This window comes from Amphiprion ocellaris, chromosome 24 (genome assembly GCF_022539595.1).
Source record: "Amphiprion ocellaris isolate individual 3 ecotype Okinawa chromosome 24, ASM2253959v1, whole genome shotgun sequence".
NCBI classification, from domain to species: domain Eukaryota; kingdom Metazoa; phylum Chordata; class Actinopteri; family Pomacentridae; genus Amphiprion; species Amphiprion ocellaris.
Genome location: NC_072789.1, coordinates 10,044,613 through 10,065,432, shown reverse-complemented (window position 1 = coordinate 10,065,432; position 20,820 = coordinate 10,044,613). Strand labels below are relative to the sequence as shown.

At 40.2% G+C, this 20,820-nt stretch overlaps 1 long non-coding RNA gene and 1 other non-coding gene across 2 annotated transcripts; both read right to left on the bottom strand.

The window, feature by feature from the left end:
- Positions 1–2,435: 2,435 nt before the first annotated feature.
- On the bottom strand, positions 2,436–2,554 carry LOC111586014 (5S ribosomal RNA). The gene has a single exon (XR_002747923.1). It is a non-coding gene; the product is annotated as a 5S ribosomal RNA (ribosomal RNA).
- A 3,363-nt stretch (positions 2,555–5,917) lies between these two features.
- LOC118469286 (uncharacterized) lies at positions 5,918–6,678 on the bottom strand. Its single transcript, XR_004846140.2, has 2 exons — positions 6,526–6,678; positions 5,918–6,369 (listed from the first exon to the last, which is right to left on the bottom strand). It is a non-coding gene; the product is annotated as an uncharacterized LOC118469286 (long non-coding RNA).
- Between the last annotated feature and the right edge of the window lie 14,142 nt (positions 6,679–20,820).

The window sequence follows — 20,820 nt, the reverse complement described above, 5'->3', positions numbered from 1 at the left end:
TTTAGTGCAGCAGTCATCGTCTTCAATGCATTTTGTAACTTGGGGTCTGGCAGGTTTTTCCAGGGTGTTTGTGTTTAAAACGATGCAGTGAAGATATGCACATGTTGTTTTTAGAGGAAATCTTCATTGGGTTTACCTGCATAGAAAAAAAGCAAATGCAATAAAGACAGCATGTAAGTTGAACCCACCAGTGATTATTTTCACTATTAAAAATATGCAAAAAGCATCATAATCTCAGCTCTCAATTCCACTCAATTCCACACAAAAAAATAAAATACTGGCCAAAAATATCAATTTATATTTGTGTAACTGAGCTGACTCAACAACTGCCAAATGTATTGATTGGAATTAATTTTAATTGATTAAAAACAGATGTTGCTGAATTTGTGAATTAGCCACACTAGCTGCTAAAACTTTTAATGTACAAGAATTGTTTACGAAAATGGTCATACATGCGGAGTAGAGTGTAGTTTTAACAAAAGACAAAATTCCGGCACACAAATTTGCTGTCAGTTTGAGCTTTTGAAATGTTCTGTTGTGCTTGATTGCTATTACTGTAATAAACCTGAAGATGGCAGCAGAGGTTCCTTTGCTAGAACTAAACAAAAATATATTTGACAGTAATTTATATTATCAAAGCTATTTAAACTGTTTAAGTTATTTTTTTAGGTTAATATTTTAACATTATGTCGCAGTATGATCGCAATGTAAGGCTGACAATGTGGATGTTTTTAGGGGAGCATAGTTACCGAGAGCAGAATAAGATTTTATGCTGTGGAAAGAACAGAACAGTACAGGGATCGGACTCGTCAAGTTATCCAGATCCAGAAAGCCTTCACTGATGTCTTTGTATAATGTGCTCCAATCTGAAACTGCTGTGACTTCCCAGGCCGCCACCAAGTCTCTGATCCCAAGCATGTAGCTACAACTGAGCCGGGAGAGGACCAGGAGGCTACACCATCACACAGATATCCTTGATGTAAGAAGGTACAGAAACCAGAGAGAACTCTATAAACTTCTTGTTCCAACACGATTCAAAAAAGGGATTCTCTGTATGTCTGTGGAAAAGGAGGTAGACAGGGTCACATTGGGTGTGTTGTCTGCAGGCGACAGGAAGACAGGGTTGAACCACGAGCTCCACTCAAACCTGCTGAGGTCTCCTACCTCTGAAACTTAGGTCCATAGGTGTAAATGTGAGTGTGATTGTTTGTCTCTATATGTAGTCCCGTGATTGACTGGTGACCTGTCCAGGGTGTCCAATGACTTCACCCTAAGTCAGCTGAGATAGACCCCCCCCCCCCCCCCAAAAAAAAAAAAAAAAATCAAACTTAATCTATTATAAGTCATATGCTGACCAGTATAAATATCTTGTTAATGTTTTAGCTCAGTCAGCAGGCAGAGCTCTGGGATCTGTACTGAACAGAGTTGAGCATGATGATAATCTAGGGTTCCATACTTATACACAACTATGCAATTCATGTGTCTGATTATCCTTCTGGTGTTCGGGGCTTCCAAGAACATACAAGTTGTAACACGGTGCATCATAAAGCAATGACATCTTTCTTGTCCACAAATTTCCTTCAGTTCTGACCACTAGTGGGGATACGGGATGGGAAGCTCCAGACATCAGACATAAATGCCAAATCCTTCACCTTCGGGACAGACCGGTGAAGATGTCCAATCAGAGTCACAAAAAAGCTGTTTAATTTGGACATCTCCAATGGCCACTCCTGAGCAAATGAGTTGAAATCTTTATTTCATTTGAACAACTCATCATTTATTTTTCAAAATAGGTTATTCTGTGATATTCAGGAGATGAAGAGTTGTATGTTCCTTAGGATGAGAGAAAAAATAGTCTGTTGATATTTGGTATAAACCAAAACTACAAGCTAACTGTCTTACAAAGAATAGATACAGTGTGGAACCTTATGTGAAGCAGAATTAAAGCCAAAAACAGAGATCACTGTGTGTACAGTTCCACTCGGGAACGTTACCATTAGCCTTAGAGACTGGGAAGTTTAATGCAACTCCAGAGAAGGACAGAGTTTGTTTGCTGATTAATTTAGGTGAAGCTGAGAATGAGCTTCATTTGTATATGAAGACGTAATGGAGGTATTTTTCAGGAAAATGAATAAAGAATAAAGTCATATGAATGCTCTTTGTCTACAGTCCTTCACTGCTCAGCGGCTATACCAACTAGTTTTGAAATAGTTATCAGTTTTGCCATGTTGCTTTGAACTTTTACTGCACTACATTTGTGAAATGTTCTGGATGAAATCAGCCAACAGCATCTATAAAGACTGTTTGTAGCTGCTGCTTTCAGTATATATTTCTATGCTTTCTCTTCAAATCTTAATATTTAACCTCAGACTTTTGCCAGCTGGGTCCAGTGAATGAGCAGCAGAGTCCTGTTCAGGTTGTGAGGAGAAGTAAAAAGCTTACAGCACCTGGTTTTCCCAGGCGGTCTCCCATCCAAGTACCAACCAGGCCCGACCCTGCTTAACTTCCGAGACCAAACGAGATCGGGCGTATTCAGGCTGGTGTGGCCGTAAGCGACAGTCTCATGAACAAACCACAGTTTTATAGATGCTGCTGGGACAAGACGTGCTATTATGTTTTCTATCTTGTAGAGCTTCTACAACCTGAAATAAACACTTAAATTGAATGAACAAGACCTTTTCAGGAGCCTGTCTGTCTGACTCTGTTGTCCATGATGTCATATGAGCTCATTTATTGTCACTCACGTCTTTCTGTGTCACAAACGTTTTCATGTTGGGCTCAAGGTCAAGCTACAATCAATACCTTGTTGTGGAACGGCAATTTTGTTGCCAATAAAGTTTTATTTAACAGAGTATCCAAACCAACGTAGAGGTGAATAGCGCCACCCAGTGTATCGGAATGTGTTCACAAGCTCTGCATCAATCCATTATCTGGAATCGATTTGCCTTGACTTGATGTGCAGGGTAACCAATCAGGTGTTAGGATCCGCCCACCGACTTTGACGGGCAAGGTTGACAGATAAAATAAATTCATGATCCACTGCAACACAAAGACCATGAAATAATTAACTAAATAGTGAAATAATAATATATGTTTTTTACTTAAAATGAATTGGTATTTTAATGAATTAATGACATATTTAATAACACATTTATGTATTTAATTCCAATTTTAATTAATGACATATTTGATTTCAATTTTAATTAATTAATGACATATTTAATGAATTAATTATTTAATGATGTATTTATTTATTTAATTTTGGCACTTTTAGTCCCCCCAACAATACCTCTTTCAACCATCATTTATTAAAAGTAAGCACTAGCCCTTGTAAGAAAGACAGTTGAGAGATAAGTTGTGTGCTTGTCATCCAGGAGGCTTATGGTTTAAATCCAGCTGAAGACTCCTGTTGTAGCGTGGCTTATTGAGAAGCTGTTGCTACCATCATTACAAGAAAGTCAAAGCAGCGACTGGTAGGACATGTGGTATAGAGGTAAGATTTCTGCCACTGGTGTTGAAGGTACCCGGTTCAAATCCATTTCAATACCTTTACTATTTTCACCTCTTCAATACTTCTTTGTACCATCATTTAAGAAAACTAACAGCTGCACCCTGTGAGAAGGATAGTGTAGTGGTAAGGTATCTGCCTCTGATACAGGAGGTCCTTGGTTCGAATCCCGCTCAAGGCTCTTTTTACACTGGCTGCATGACAACCTCTTGCCAGCATCATTACAACAAACTCTACAAATGATTACGTGTGAAAGATAGCACACACATAAGTTGTGTGTCTGTCATGTGGCGGGTCACGGTTCGAATCCCCACGGGGATCTGCCAGTTCGTTCATTCACTGATTCACTGGAGCTCATTGGGAGTCCAAAGGCAACTCTGGATTGTTTTCTTCTCTGTCCTCTGTTTGTAATTCATCAGGTCTGTACCTTACTATGCTCTGCGCTGTGAGGTGACAAATGCTGTGAATTTGCTCTAAATAAATCAAAGTGAATGGATTGAGCTCACCTGGATTCAGTGTCCTGCATCTTGTATCTGGAGTTACTGTACAACCACAACAGAAACAACAACAAACCAGAATTAGCTGCAGCTGGTCATCAAGGATCCCAACATGAACAGACGACTGCAATCAGTCACAATCAGTCACTTCCACAGTATTGGATCCATTCACTGTCACTCAACCCCTCAGCCAATCACCGGCAGTCTCTCTCCCACCTGGAATCCACCCCTGTTCCTTTGTTTGAAGTACATCCACATTCAGTCATTCACACACAGCGACTTGAACAGCAGGATCAGCTCACACCACTCATCACTGGAAACCCGTTCACTTTTCACAATCCTGGAAACCACAGCATCAAAGAAAGTGAGTTAAAATTCATGTGAAGCAAGTTGAAGCTGTTTGGTATCATGCTAATGCTCATGCTAATGCTAACAGACCTTCAACTCCACAACCATCCTCTTGGACTTCTGGATTCCACCAACAGAAACCAAACATTTTGCTGAACATTGGTGAGCAACTAATGAAAAATGTGATGAGTGACTGATGATGATGATGATAATGATGAAGCCTGTCTGCTGAACAGGTTAGGCTTCAATGGATGATTTGAATTGATGGCGAGCTACCCTCCAAAGAACTGGAACAGTATGAAAAGATTCAGCCCTTCACCCACCCCACTCATTGGCAGGCCTCAAGCCTTACAGCTTCATCCCTTCCCCAATGCTGTGGTAGGACTTGTTTAGATTCATTTCACCTTGTTTGGACTTGTTCAACTTGTTTTATGGATTAATTACTTTGATTAACACCCCATTGGCAACAGTGGAACCACATTCACCTGAATCTAGAACTGTCATTGCATTATTGACATTGACCATAGCACATAGTCACTTTAAATTGTTTAAAGTGTAGCTGCTTTATTGTGATTTGAATTGATTGAATGACAGGTGAAGGTTTGATTTTTCTGATTTTCTGTTTCTGACTTCTGTTATTGTTTTGTGTTATTATTTTGGTCATTGTTTTCCCTTGATACATTCACTGCATGAAAGTAGGGATTTTTGTCTTTAAACAGCACTGAACATTTCCGTGGAATTTCAAGTTAATGGCAGTGCACTGCAATTTGCAGGCAGCACAAAAAACTACCGAGAAATGCCAGGAATTAACGTGGACGGCTGATGTCCCAGGGGGGGAGCTTTCCAGTGTCAGTGAAAATGCTGTGAGCTATACAAATGCAAATCAGAGTGGTGGGTGTGGAGGGTGTAAGGTAGGGGGGTTAGGGGTGGGGGTTGACTTTTCACACTTGCATTAGTTTTTTTAAAGAGAAAAAGGACACACAAACAAAACTATACAGTTTATACTTTATTTGAATCAGGGTTCATACAGCTTTTATAAAAGTAAATAAAAGCACATCACAGGCACTTTTCAACACTGTGAAAATCCTAAATCTCAAACACCATGCAGAGCAGCATGACTACAGTCACCTTTTCTCTTATGTTGCTTTCCTGTACAGTGGATGTGTTTACCACACATCTTCCAGCAATGCCCTCAACAGGTAGAAATGATGATGGACATGAGGTGTCTGTTCCCCTCAAGTTCCAAACTTCTACCGACTTTCCATAAAAATGTCTGTTGGGATGGTGATGAAGCCTGGAAACTCCTGCAATTACGCGTCTATATATAGTACTCTCTGACCTGACATTAATAGCTATGAACTGCTTCATAATGGCTGGTCTTGTTTCTGTCAGAGGTTCAAGGATGGATTCCTTAAAAAACACCATCTAGCAAATACAGACCTGATCAAAATCTTAAGACCAGTTGAAAAATAACTAGAATTTACCTTTTGCACATTTGGATCTTAATGAGGTTTTAAGTAGAGCTACAATATGCAAAAGCAAGAAGGGAGAGTGAGACAAAAAGCACTTTGAAAAAGTAATTTATTGAAAACAACAAGTAAACTGAAATAGGCTGTTTATCAGCTGATCAAAAGTTTAAGACCACAGGCTATAAAAGCCCAAATCTGCTCAAAATTCTCATCTTCTGTCAGGCATTCACATGGTCATGCCCTCCTGATGGCTAAAGCTAAGAACCTTTCTCTTCTTGAACGTGGTCGGATCGTAGAGCTGCATAAGCAAGGCCTCTCGCAGCATGCCATTGCTGCTGAGGTTGGACGCAGTAAGACAGTCATTCTAAATTTTTTGAAAGATCCTGAGCATTATGGAACAAAAAAGTCAAGTGGTAGACCCAAAAAAATTACACCTGCGCTGAGCCGGAGGATCCGATTGGCTGTCCGTCAAGACACAGGGCGGTCCTCGACCCAAATTAAGGCCCTTACTGGTGCCGACTGCAGCGCAATAACCATCAGACGGCATCTGCGGGAAAAGGTTTTCAAAAACAAAAAATGAATTCAAAGACCTCGTCTCCTAAAACGCCACAAAACTGCGCGTTTAGACTTTGCCAGGGAGCATCAAACATGAGACAGTGAAAGGTGGAAAAAAGTTTTATTCTGTGATGAGAAAAAATTTAACCTTGACGGTCCAGATGGCTTCCAACGTTACTGGCATGACAAGGAGATCCCACCTGAGATGTTTTCTACCCGGCACAGTGGAGGGGGGTCCATCATGATCTGGGTGCTTTTTCATTCAGTGGAACACTGGAGCTTCAGGTGGTGCAGGTCATCAAACGGCAGCTGGTACGTGCAGATGTTGCAGCTGGCATCCCTCATGACTGAGGGCCCTCGTCTGTGTGGTAACAGCTGGGTTTTTCAACAGGACAACGCTGCAGTTCACAATGCTCGCTTGACCAAGGACTTCTTCAGGGAGAATATCATCACTCTTTTGGACCATCCCTCATGTTCCCCTGATTTAAATCCCATAGAGAACATTTGGGGATGGATGGCAAGGGAAGTTTATAAAAATGGCCATCAGTTCCAGACAGTTGATGCCCTTCGTGAAGCCATCTTCACCACTTGGAGAAATGTTCCCACCAGCCTCTTGGAAACACTCGCATCAAGCATGCCCAAACGAATTTTTGAAGTGATTAACAAGAACGGTGGAGCTACTCATTACTGAGTCCTACTGAGAACATTTTTTGTTCTGGTTTGGAGAGTTTTTTGTAATTTTTTGAGCGATGGTCTTAAACTTTTGATCAGCTGATAAACAGCCTATTTCAGTTTACTTGTTGTTTTCAATAAATTACTTTTTCAAAGTGCTTTTTGTCTCACTCCCCCTTCTTGCTTTTGCATATTGTAGCTCTACTTAAAACCTCATTAAGATCCAAATGTGCAAAAGGTAAATTCTAGCTATTTTTCAACTGGTCTTAAGATTTTGATCAGGTCTGTACATATGCTGACCTTTCTGCTCTAAATCTGTCATTCAAATATGTTACAAGTTTGCATGAAATGGCAAAATGATCAACTGTAATTACAGTGTTCAGGGTTCATCTGATGATACATTATCAACACTGCATGCACACTACCAGACAAAAGTTTGGACACACCTCATTCAATGGTTTTTATTTATTTGTATTATTTATACATTGAGATTAATACTGAATATTAACTCTTTTTGTTTACAACATAATTCCATATGTATGTATGTACTGAATGAGAAGGTGTGTCCAAACTTTTGACTGGTAGTGTAGATCAAGCTCATCTAGGATGATATGACAGAGGCATCACAGTAAAGGGCAAAGCCTTTTCTTCTTTTGATTAAAGAAGTTCATCTTGCAGGCATAGAGAAAATCTGTTGACCTGGAGAAGTCGGCATGTTACTTTAAGGAATGCTGCGTCACTGACGTCATCACGTTAGAGTTGCTCGTCCAATCACACGCGTCGTCTCGCAAGAACCGCGCGATACACGAACAGACAAAGAAGTCGTCTTGCTTTCGACCAAAGAACACCAGGTGCTAGGTTGGTTCAAAGTTGAGAGCCAGTGCTTTTTTGGTTCAAATCTCGTGCCGCCCCAGAACGGGTTTGTGTTTCCATTCAGAAGGAGCAAAATTGGAGCTGCGTCATTGCGCCACCACAAAACGTGTGTACGTCACTGCGTACGTAGCCGTTCAACAGCGTTCACGCTGTACGGAAACCCACACAACAACAATGGAGGACTTCATTGGAGTGGTGTTCATGGCTTTGCTAGTGTGTCTCGCCATCGCTGAACAGCAAAACCTTCTGTTAGGGGTTACCCATCGGCGTCGCCGTTCCAATGCCCAGCGATCACGTTTGAGAAGAAAGGTAATTATCAAAGACGTTTGGATACTTAACAGTAAACGTGCTAGCGTTAGCTTAGCTACTTAGCTTCGACTACGCTTGCATTGACTACTTAGCGGTTAAACACGCGCAATAAGTTGATGACCATATCCATGTTTATCTTTTTAGATGTTTTTAGATGTCACCCCGCCCTCTGCCCGTGACGTGCTCGGCTCTCAACTCTGGCCACCTCTGGCCCAGCAACGAGTTGGTGCCCGAAACGGCCCCAGAGTTTGGAGCCCGGAGCCGCAGCTCCGGTGGTCGAAACACAAAAAACCGGCGCCAAGTCGGGCGCCGGCTCCAACTCCGAACGGGCTCCACCCCGGTCGAAAAGAGGGAGTTTCTACAATGGCGGCCCGGTATCACCAGTCCGACTCACCACAAACTCCTCGCATAGAACAGCCTGAACATGACCGACTGGTTCCAGTCAGACCCGCGACAGACACTGAGAAGAAACTATTGAGCGTTATCAGCCGGCTGTCTGGCCAGAGAGGACCGCTGGAGGAGAAGCTGGAGGAGAGGATAGCCGCCATGGAAGCAAAATTAAACACTTTCTCCAGCGGCGAGGAAATTCAGCGGAAAAGAGGAGAGCACAGTCCTAAAATTGCGGTAAGAATATATTCCATTTGTGGGATATTTTTAGCGAGTTTTAGCACAGTGCTCTGAATTGGTAACGTTAAGCAGTGATAGCATGTAGTCCTCCATCTTTGTTAACAAACGTGACTTTATTTTTGCCTTTTTGTACTTTTAGGAACAAGGGTGAGACTGTTTATTCTTTTTTCTTTTTCGTTTCTTTTTTGTGAGAAAAATGTTTACTGTAAGCATGTATAATAATTCTTTGTCAGCTGAATGCACACAAATTGTTGTACTGTAGATTGTAAACAATTCATGCATCCATTCAAATTGTGTCTGCTAATTTAAAACTGTTTTAAACGACTTTACAGTTGACTCTGCAGTTATTCTGCTGTGAGTAGTAAATGAATGTTCTGATTTATTTTCACAGACTGGGCTCACCTCACAATGAGACAGTCAGGACATATTTAGTTAAAACTTTGGCTGAAGTCCAGATGTGGAGGATGTGGAGACAGACGTCCTTCTACGTAAGTATCCTGTTTAAAATTGTTCTAAATTTTTCGATTTCATCAACAGAAACAAAAGCTAACAATAGCTGAAAATAGCAGGAAATAATAATAAAGCTAATAACGGCTTCATTTAACTGTTTTCCAGCTGATTGTAAAAAGCATTTTGAAACTCTACGGAGGAACTACCGCTACAGTCAACCCAACATGGCGGATCAGGCGGAGGCCATGAAGTCTTCTGCCCCGAGTCACCACAGAAGAAAGAGGGTAAGAGATATTAGTTTGATTCATTACATTGTGTGTTTTATACAAAATGTGGTTAGAATAGTATTGCTGGTCACTATGACATTATTTTTCTGTTAAATTATTAAATGTATTGATTTCCGGGGCGCTATGGAGCCGCGGACCCGGAAGGCAGCATAAAGTGGAGGCTCCGTGTAACCCGCATTAAAAACTTGTAATAACCCTACATTAGACAAGCCAACTGAATTGAGAAAATGTCCAAGACGACTATAACTAAGGATTGTGACATTTTCACCCGAAAGCGCGGTTCCCAAAAGCCAGGTAAAGCTGATAGTCCACCGCCGGACTCGCATGGGGAGAGGGCCGCTAGCCCTAGCAACACAACCGACCTCACGGCGGTACTAGCTGAACTTCAGTCACTCCGCTCCGAGATCGGTGGATTTGGAACTAAACTGGACAATATAAGTAGCCTCATGGGTGAAATGACTAAATCAGTAACCGCTTTGGAGAACAACATGACAGAAGTGAAGCAAAATGTCGCCGCCAATGCTACACGATTGGAGGAAGCTGAGCACAGAATCATGTCAACAGAGGAACACCTAGAAAAGAAAACAGCGGATCTCAACAGAGCCATGAAACGAATCGCCTACCTGGAGACCAAGACCGACGACCTGGAGAACCGGAGCCGAAGAAAAAATCTACGTCTGTTTGGCCTCCGGGAGGGCACTGAGGGTAAGCGGCCGCTGATGGAGTTTATACGGGAGATGCTACCACGATGGCTGGAGACCGACAGGTCCTTCACGATAGAGCGGGCCCATCGTACCCTCGCCTCGCCGAAACCGAATATGGATAGAGCAGTCATTATCCGTTTTCTGAACTTTCAAGATCGGGAGTTCGTGTTTCGCTCCACAAAGCAGCACAACATTACACACGATGGAAACAAGCTCTTTTTTGTCCAGGACTTATCAGCTGAGTCCGTTCGACAGAGATCCGAATTCAACACTGTCAAAAAAGTGTTCGCCGAAAAAGGAATGTTCCGCGGGTTCCAGTACAACCCATGCAAGATGAGGATCCTCCACAATGGGAAAATTCAGCTGTTATCAGCTCCAAAGGAAGCAGAGGAGTTCCATCGCAAGCACACCGGAGATAACTAACGGAATGCGGTGAGCTGTTCACTTTCTGGACCACACAACAAGCTGGCTTTAACCATTAAACACTCCGTAAATGTGTGGATATAAGATGAGCCAATAACTTGAGACTTTTTCAGTTATACATTTATCTTACTAATTCCGAGCAGCTATGTAATTTAATTTGTAAAAGGCATTCCTCTATAATGCTTTCATGAAGCCATTATAATCATTTAAGTTCTTCTTCCTCTTCTCTGTTTTTGCATTAATGTTATTCATTTTTGTGAAAGTGTTATTTTTTCCAAGACATTTTGTGCGCCAGAATGGACACTATTAAGAGACACTGTTGCCAAATAGCTTACTGGCTTATCTAACCTGTCTACTGTTTGTTTGGGTTCATAGAGTTTAAAATATGGTATTGCGTGGTTGACGGATACCACTGTGGCTTTTGAGGTCAGGTTCTTATAGTTCAACTACTCCCCTGTAGAGTGGATTAGTATAAGCCCCTGTTTACTGTTCTGAGTAAGGGTGGGGATTTGGAGTCTTATGGGCCAATTACAGGTTTATTTTTGTTTGTTGGTTTTTAAGAATTTCTATGTATTTTATGTTAATACAGCATCAGCAATGGGTCTTAGTACATTTACATCACAGAACAAAGCTACCACTTATGGAACAAGTAAATATCCAGAACATGTCTGATATAAAAATTACAAGTTGGAATGTCAGGGGACTCAGGAGATTGATTAAATTGAAGCAAGTTATAAACAGGATCAAACAGCTTAAATCCAAAATAATTTTTCTTCAAGAAACACATCTGACAATGTCTGATGTTAAACTTGTAAAGAACAGATGGCCTGGTCAAGTTGTACATGCATCATATAATAACTATGCCAGAGGGGTACTTATCCTGATCCACAGAACTGTACCGTTTCAAATGATTAAAACAATTCAAGATCCTGCTGGTAGATATGTAATCGCTCAGGGCAATATTCTCTCATTTGCAGTGAATCTAGTGAGCATATATGGACCAAATGAAAATAACCCTAAATTTTTTGAAGATCTCTTTCTTACAATATCTACTTTACAAGGATCTTACATAATTGGAGGAGATTTTAACTGCACTTTAAACCCAACTATAGATCATTCAACAGGCTCAGACATTTATAAAACACAAACTAGACAAGTAATAAATCAATATATATCAGATATTAATCTGGTGGAAGTGTGGAGGGAGCAGAATCCAGACAAAATAGAATTCTCCTGTCAATCCAGTATACATAAATCACAATCTCGTATAGATTATTTTTTGGTTTCAAGAGGACTTTTATCAAGGATTAAAAAATGCCAGTATGATAGCATAGTGATCAGTGATCATGCAGCAATCTCATTAAATGTCCACATAGAGAAATTTACTAATAATCCCATTAACTGGCGATTTCAAGCAAGATGGCTACAGAATCCTGACTTTGTTAAATTCGTAGGAGAAAAAATACATAATTACTTTGAATTAAATACAGACCAAACTAGTGCCTCGGTGAGATGGGAGGGGTTTAAAGCATACATTAGAGGTGAAATTCTCAGTTTCACGAGCACGAAGGCTAAAAAACAAAAGAAACAGATTGAAATTCTGGAAAAACAGATCAAACTTCTGGAACTAGACCTAACCACTGGCGATGACCAGTTAAAACAAAGTGAACTGTTACGTTTAAGAACTGAGTATAATAAATTATCCTCCGACGCGGCCGCGAGAAATCTGTTGTGGCTAAAGCAATCTTACTATGATCAGGGAGAAAAAGCTGGCAAGCTCCTGGCATGGAGAATTAAGAAAATGCATAGTGACAGAGCGATTAACAGTATAATCAACTCTGCAGGGAACTTAACAGTAGACCCATCTGAAATCAATGACAGCTTTAGAGAGTTTTATCAAACCCTATATAAGTCAGAATGCCCTCAAGTTTCAGTGGAACAAGAAACATTCTTAGACCAACTTCAATTCCCGACCCTAGCAGAAGATTCAAAAAAGGAATTAGACAGAGATTTAACAACTGAAGAAATATCACAGGCCATCAAAAATATTAACAGTGGTAAGGCCCCTGGGCCGGATGGATTTACGAGTGAATTTTATAAAGCTTTTCAAGAAAAATTAACGATCCCACTTTTTAAAATGTATAAAGAAGCTTATCAAAATGGAACTCTCCCACCCACTCTGAGACAAGCAATGATCACACTGATCTTAAAACCTGGTAAGCCACCTGCAGAACGCTCATCATTTAGACCAATAAGTCTAATGGGAGTTGATACTAAAATACTTTGTAAAGTTCTAGCAAAAAGATTAGACCCCTACATCTCACAATTGGTTCATAATGATCAAAATGGCTTTGTACCAAAACGTCAAGGATTCCACAATATTAGGAGAGTTTTCAATATAATTTATGAGAAATTTGATGCAAAAGATACAGCCTTATTATCGCTGGATGCCCGTCAGGCTTTCGATAGGATAGAATGGCCATATTTATTTAATGTTCTGCCAAGATTCGGATTTGGAACTAACTTTCTTAAATGGATTCAGATCTTGTATACAGGACCCACTGCCAGTATTTTAACAAATAATATAGTTTCAAAACCAATTACATTAGAACGCTCCACACGCCAGGGATGCCCACTATCACCAATGTTATTCATACTGGCTATAGAACCTTTGGCTATGGCAATACGAACACATACAGACTTGTCTGGTATCCGTATAGGAGAACAACAACACAGATTGGCTCTATATGCTGATGGTTTGATAGTTTTCTTAACAAAGCTGTCTACCAGCATACCAAACCTAATGCAACAAATTGAACTATTTGGACAGTTCTCTGGATATACTGTAAATGACTCAAAATCTACCATACTATTTTTAAATGAGGACGAAAGGCTAAAATCAATCATACAAACCCTGTTTATTAATGCATACGAGGGATTTGTGTATCTTGGAATTAAAATTACCCCTGATGTTAAAACCACCGTTGCAACAAATTACGACCCTTTGATTAGAGAAGTGAAGGCAACTCTGGATAGATGGATGACAATGCCCATATCAATAATTGGCCGAATAAACATGATTAAGATGAACGTGCTACCAAGGTTCTTATACCTCTTTCAATCACTCCCTCTACCACCCCCAAAATTATTCTTTGATGAAGTAAACAGTATTTTTAATGCATTCATCTGGAATAATGAAAAGTCCAGGCTGAGACGACGCTTGCTGTACCTGCCATACGAAAGAGGAGGGCTAAAACTGCCAAATCTGAAATGGTATTACTGGTCTGCACAGTTACGCTCAGCCATGTTTTACTTTTCAACTGAGATACCCCCAGCCTGAGTAAATATTGAACAAACATCAGAACCAAACCTTGCATTAAAACTGTATCTGTACTCTGCAAATCCCAAACGCTTAAAGAAAATAACAAACAACCCTTTTCTTAAAAATACCATAGACGTTTGGTATAGGGCACATCAACATGTTGGCGATCTCCCTCCTATTTCACGTCTTTCCCCTATATGGGGCAATGAGTGCTTCATGGCAGGAAGAGCAGATGGAGGTTTCAAAACTTGGGCACATAAAGGTGTACAGAAGGTGGCAGACCTTTATAGGGATGGTGGTCTGCTCACATTTGACCAACTATGTCAAACATATGACATTCCAAAGAAACATTTTTTTAAATATTTACAAGTAAAACATTTCATTATGTCAAAATACAAACACATTATATCTGAACCTCCGCTATCACATCTGGAGAACCTTACACTCCAAAACTTAGAGGAGAAAGGTCAAACTTCTTTATTTTATGCAGCTCTATTGGCACATGATAAGGAAACCACCACTGACAAGCTGGAAGCATGGAGATCTGATCTTCAAGAGGATATACATGAAGTAGATTGGGAAAGTGCATGTTTAAAAGCCCAAACTCAATCAATTAACACAAGGATGAAACTCCTCCAATATAAATGGTTGATGAGAACTTACATAACTCCGATCAAACTGAATCGTTGGTCGCCCAATATCCCAGACACGTGCAGCAAATGCTTAGAAGAAAAGGGTACTCTGTTTCATTGTGTTTGGGGCTGTTCAAAATTACAGACGTTCTGGAAATCAGTCATACGAACTTTGTCTAAGATTGTTGGTGTGAGGGTGCCTCTTCACGCAAGGACGTGTGTGTTGGGTATATTTCCAGAGAACTGTATTTTCACTTCAAGTCAGTTAACACTCATTGATTTTGGACTCCTGCAGGCCAGGAGGCTGATATCTTTATACTGGAAGAAAATGGACGTACCCTCAATACCTATGTGGGTGAGAGAGATGGCATCTTGTATTGTACTAGAACGACTTACTTATATTGTCAGAGGAAGAGGAGGGGACTTTGGGAAAATATGGTCACCTTTAACTGAGTTTCTCAGATGTTATGAGGCCAATTAATTTTGACAGTGGTGCTGAATTGTTGAGCTGTATGCTGTGTATTTATATTTATTTACTTATTTATTTATTTATTTATTTTTTCTCTTTCATTCTTTCACTTTTTTATTTATTTTTTATTTATTTGGGGGGATCATGTTGCTCTTTATTTGTTTTATGTTGAGTGTATTGTTAAGTTTTTCATAATATAAAACCCAATAAAGATATTGTTTAAAAAAAAAAAAAAAAAAAGTATTGATTTCCTGTACTGATTGTGTTCACATCTGCTGGATGCCAGGAAGACAGTCCTTGCTCCCGATGAAGAGGACTTCTGGAAGAGCATCACAGCTGACATGATGTCAGATGAGGAGGACGGCAGCGTTGACGGGGTGCGTGGATGGATAGTATGGCCTCCATCCTTCCACAGCCAGGAGCTTGCCAACCTGTGTGCAGCCCTACAGGCTGATGTAAAGTACACAGCTCTACATCACAGGTGTTTTCACAATGGACAGCCGTCTGATAGACTGAAGCCACTGAAGTACAACACGGCAGCAGCCAGAAAACATTTTAAGCCAGAGCTGATGCTTGAGACCAGCCTGGAGTGAGAGATGAACTTGGTCAAAATTTTTTGTAAATTTTTTGTTTTTAAAGACAGTTTATTTTAATTTTGATTTCGGATTTCTGGAACTCAGGACTGTTCAATAAAGCTCTTGTTTTTCAACATGTCTCAACATGTCATATTTTTTCCCTTCCAATAAATTAATGTCATTGATTGTAGGATAGCCCATTGGTTAACAATAACAAGTATGCAGGTAATTATACACTATATGGCCCATATTTATTAATGTCTTATTAAAATATTAATAATAATAAGCGTTATTATTGTGTGTGACTGGGGGTGAGGAGGTGGGGGTGGGGTGGGGTGGGGTGGGTGGGGGGGCTGGCGGGGGGCGGGGATTTGACCAGTAGCAACAGATCTTTCAACCAATCATGACAGTTTTTTTTCTGCTGTCATGTCTTGTTTCATCCAATCGTAGTCCTGAGTCATGCTAGACAGGCAGGCTAGATGCTAATTAGTTTTCACACCTCTGCCATGCCCCAGGTGTGAAGTCTCACTCCCCCCCTTGCCCCACACACACACCCCCCAACTCCACAGACATGATTCATTCAAGGTATTTCTCCTCACCCGCCAACTAGGCTAGGCTTCTCAGGCTATGAACTTCATAGCCTGAGAACAACCAATAACTGTGGGGAACTTAGTAGGTTTTCAGTGATTCACAGGGTCGATAATCTGGCTTTTCATGCAGTGAGTGTTTTCTGTTGATTATTTTAATACATTACCGGGAACCTAATTTCTGTGTCTTGTGTTCATTAATTTTCACACAGTTCCCAGAGCTGAACCTTTTCCATAGTCTAGCCCTTAAGCCACCTAATGGCAGCATATTTCCATTGTAAGTGCTACACACACAACACAAGTATTTGCATTGTGATTTGAGGATTTGTTTCATTTTTAAGGTTGGGGTAAAAACCTTGACAGGAACAAAAAAAAGATGAAAAATTTTAAAAGCAATTCAACTAAATTTTATTTATATAGCGCCAATTACAGTCAAATTGTCTCAAGACACTTTACAGAACCCATATGCCTGAACCCCAGAGCAAGTCCCAAGGTGACGGTGGTAAGGAAAACACTCTTTTAACAGGGAAATGAAATACAATAAAACAAATCATTTAATACAATTACGTTTTTAAAAAGAAAACTAAACATTAAAAAATACAATTAAATAATTCAAAATGAATATAAAACCTTAAAGACAAAATATTTAATTAGATAATAACATAAAAAATACAAAACATTCAATTCCAAAATTAAACACTAAAAATACAAATAAACAATTAAAAAGAGTTGTAAACATAGCATAGCAGATGGGACGAGGTTTTCTAAAGTTAAATTCACTGATTATGTTCAGTCTCTACCATATTCAGCTAAATTTATGACCGTAACAGGACCAGAATATGTACGTGTGATACATGATAGACAGGTAAAGGTGTGTAGATTGTGTATTCAGCCGGGCCACATCCTCAGAGAGTGTCCTGATTTTAAATGTCATGTGTGTGGGGAGCAGGGTCATTACGCTAAGGAGTGTGACATGAGAACGAGGGTGAGGCGATGCGAGCTGTGTCCCAATCAACTTGCAAATTGTATATGTAACCAGGTGGTAAACAGAGGCAATAAAACAAACTGAAAAAACCACTGAAATGCCTGTTTGTGGCTCTTCTGCTGGTTCTCATTTTGGACAGCAGGGGGCGTATGGTCATTGTTGTACCTCCGGTAGTTTGGAGGTCAGAGGGCAGAATACCGGAAGTTGTGATCGCAGAGACGGTCGGGGATCAGGACCGTAAGAAAAATGTAAATCATACTGCGATATGAAAGGCTGAAATGTGAACTATGATGACGGAATGGTGGATTGTTTGTTATTGACACTGGAGATCCACTTTATGTCTGTGTGTTGTGCTTAGGAGTGCCGATGGTTGAAGGATGGAAGCACTGTACATGTGCCGCTGATGCTAGTCCGTCCGTGTGCTTGGTATGGGATTTCCAGTATATGATTTTATGCTCCTAGTTCCATGAGATATGAGTGTGTTATTATATGCATTGTATTTTTGTGTTGTTAAAGATGAAATATTTGTAACTACTGTTTGTTACTGCATTCTGTGCTTAGCACCAAGGCTTATACAGAGCACTGTGGTAACTGTGTTTTTTTGTTTGTGCTAGGGGCCACAGCCGTATGTTTCTTGTATGTTTCTGGTTCGGATACTGTTTCTAGTACTGTTGCTTATATAGTTGCTAATGTATTGTGCCCTAAGTTTTGGGGAATACATCTCATTTTAGAAATTCTATTACTTGTAAATAAATTGGGAAACAAAGAACCCCCACAAAAATTAAATTTGAAGTATTGGTGTCTGATTTAACCCGGCTTCATATATGCAACAAAAGTGAGAATGATGTTAGAGAGAACTCCGTTTCTGAGTCGGAGGATGGAGGAATGTGTGTGAGTGACCAGGAGGAAGAGGGACTGAACAGCCAAGAACGAGAGCAACTGGGTATGACACTCACCGATGCGAGGGGCTCCGGAGGCGTGGAGGTTCCTGGTCCTACACGGGCGAAGGAGGCTCAGCCGGAGAGCCGGAACCGGGAGGAGGCGGTGGAGAAACTGGTCTGTGAGGAGCCACAGTGTGCTCTGGATGGAGTGGATGAGACGGAAGAAATGCCTGATGACACTGTCCCTGAGTCACAGTCTGAAATTCCGCTGGGGGGAACCCGGTCATGAGGCTGTCATCCTCTGACTCGGAAATGGAGCTCTTGGAGGTAACCCAGTTAAGAAAACGGCTAAATGAATCTAGGCAGCCGAAGACGGTTAAGAAAGCAAAGAGTAAAAAAACGGTTGTGACATGGCCAGTAAACTCATCCCCGTTCTCTGTCCACTCCTTATGCTGCAGCTCATATCTTTCAATGCGTGTGGACTCCGCACAGAAGCTTCTCTTGGTGAGCTTTTTAGTCATCACTTTGGATGTTTTCACCTTCAACAAATAGGTGAAATATTTCTTTTAGAAAGGATTTCTAATTTCCTAGAAATATTTGAAGAAGCATCACAATCAGCGACAACACTTCAACTTTACTCATCTTGTGTGACGTCGTTCATAAATGGTGCACATTAATAAGGAAAGAATAAGCTCTATTTGTGTGAATTTAGCACTAAGTCCAAGTTCATTTAATGGACTAATGGACTAAAATAAAAGAAAAGTGGATTAACACAGATGTTTGCTGTTCACCTTACGGCAGTTTTAATATATTATAGCCACTCAATGGCTCTGAATCTTGGTAGTTTCTGTTCAAATTGAAGTGAATATTCTCTGTGAAAAGTAATTATTCTCTGCTAATTTTGCTTGTCTTTTGTCTCCACAGCTGATACCCTGACTTCATGGAGGAGGTGAGTCAGTTCAATAAAGTTTTTCTGTGTTAGTGAAGTTAACAGTGTTGTGTGTTTAGTTAGTGGCTGGAACATCATGATATGTTTTTGGAGAAAGTCCTATCATATGGTATTCCTTTCTAACTAAGCACTAAACATCAAAAATGTCCTCTTCTTTCCCAGTATTTTACAGTAGAAAACAGGATTCAGTCATCTCACATTAAATCTGATATTCTAATGGTGTTTAAAACAGTTTAATTCTTTCAGATGCTTGATGGTGTTGAAGGATTTTAGGAGCGAATAAATAACAAATACATGAAACATCCTTCACTCCGACATTTAGGCTTACTGCAAATCTCATAAAGACAAGAGGCACAAAGTGTCAGTCTCTGGTTTAGGGTTAAATCAATATTTACAGCCAATAGAATCTGTTATTGACACATATCTTTATTCTGTAGAGCAGAGCTGTCAAACTCATTTTAGTTCAGGAGCTACATTCAGCACAGTTTGATCTCAAGTGACCAGTAAAATAATAACCTATAATATTTCCCTGTGTTTTAGTGCAAAAAAATACATTCTGAAAGTGTTCACGTTTAACAAACTGTCTTTTACTTGAAGTTTTTAAATGAAAATAAGTGCAATTTCAACATCATTATGCCTCAGTTTATCATTTATACACAAATTACAGATCACAGAGTGTCTAGAAAGGCACAAAATATTCAGTTGCAGATATCTGGAACTCAGTGATGTAGTATTTTACTTTGTGATCGCAACAACTTGTCAAGATATGGAAATGATTTTAATTTGATATTCATTTCCACGTGTAGTAATCCTGACACCACAGCATACAAACTAAACAGGAACTATTAAGGAAGAAGTTTCGGTTATCTCCCTGCCTTGTAAATGGAGAAAATTTAGAAACATGTAATTTTTTATTTTTTAAAAATGCATAAAAAGTTGTGTTGGTGCATGAACTGAGGCTGCTGACTGACCTTATATTGCACAATGTGTCAATGTCTTTAAATATTTTCACAGTAAGGACTCATCTGTCCGATCTATCTATACCTGAAACCTCATCCTCTGTATAGAGTCTTCTACATTGTTTTTTTTTGTTTAAAGAATAAAATCATCTGTATATAATGCTATGGGAGGGCTGCACAGTGGTGTAGTGGTTAGCACTTTTGCCTTGCAGCTAGAAGATCCCTGGTTCGCGTCCCGGCTTTCCGGGATCTTTCTGCATGGAGTTTGCATGTTCTCCCTGTGCATGCGTGGGTTTTCTCCGGGTACTCCGGCTTCCTCCCACAGTCCAAAAATATGCTGAGGTTAATTGATTATTCTAAATTGCCCGTAGGTGTGAATGTGAGAGTGCTTGTTTGTCTTTGTATGTAGGCCCTGTGACAGACTGGTGACCTGTCTAGGGTGTCCCCTGCCTTCACCTGAGTCAGCTGGGATAGACCTCCAGCCCCCCCCCCCGCGACCCTAGTGAGGATTAAGCGGTGTATAGATAATGGATGGATAATGCTATGGGCAATTTTTGCACCGTTTTTTTACTTATTTATTCTTGCACTGCCTTTATACTCTTATACTTTCTCCTTTCCTAAGGAAGGAAGTTTCGGGTTATTTCCCCAGTTATGTTTGAAATGTAACATTACTTCTTCAGCTCAGTGCATCATTGATCATATTGGTTTTAGTGGTTGGAAGGTCAATAAAACATTAGCG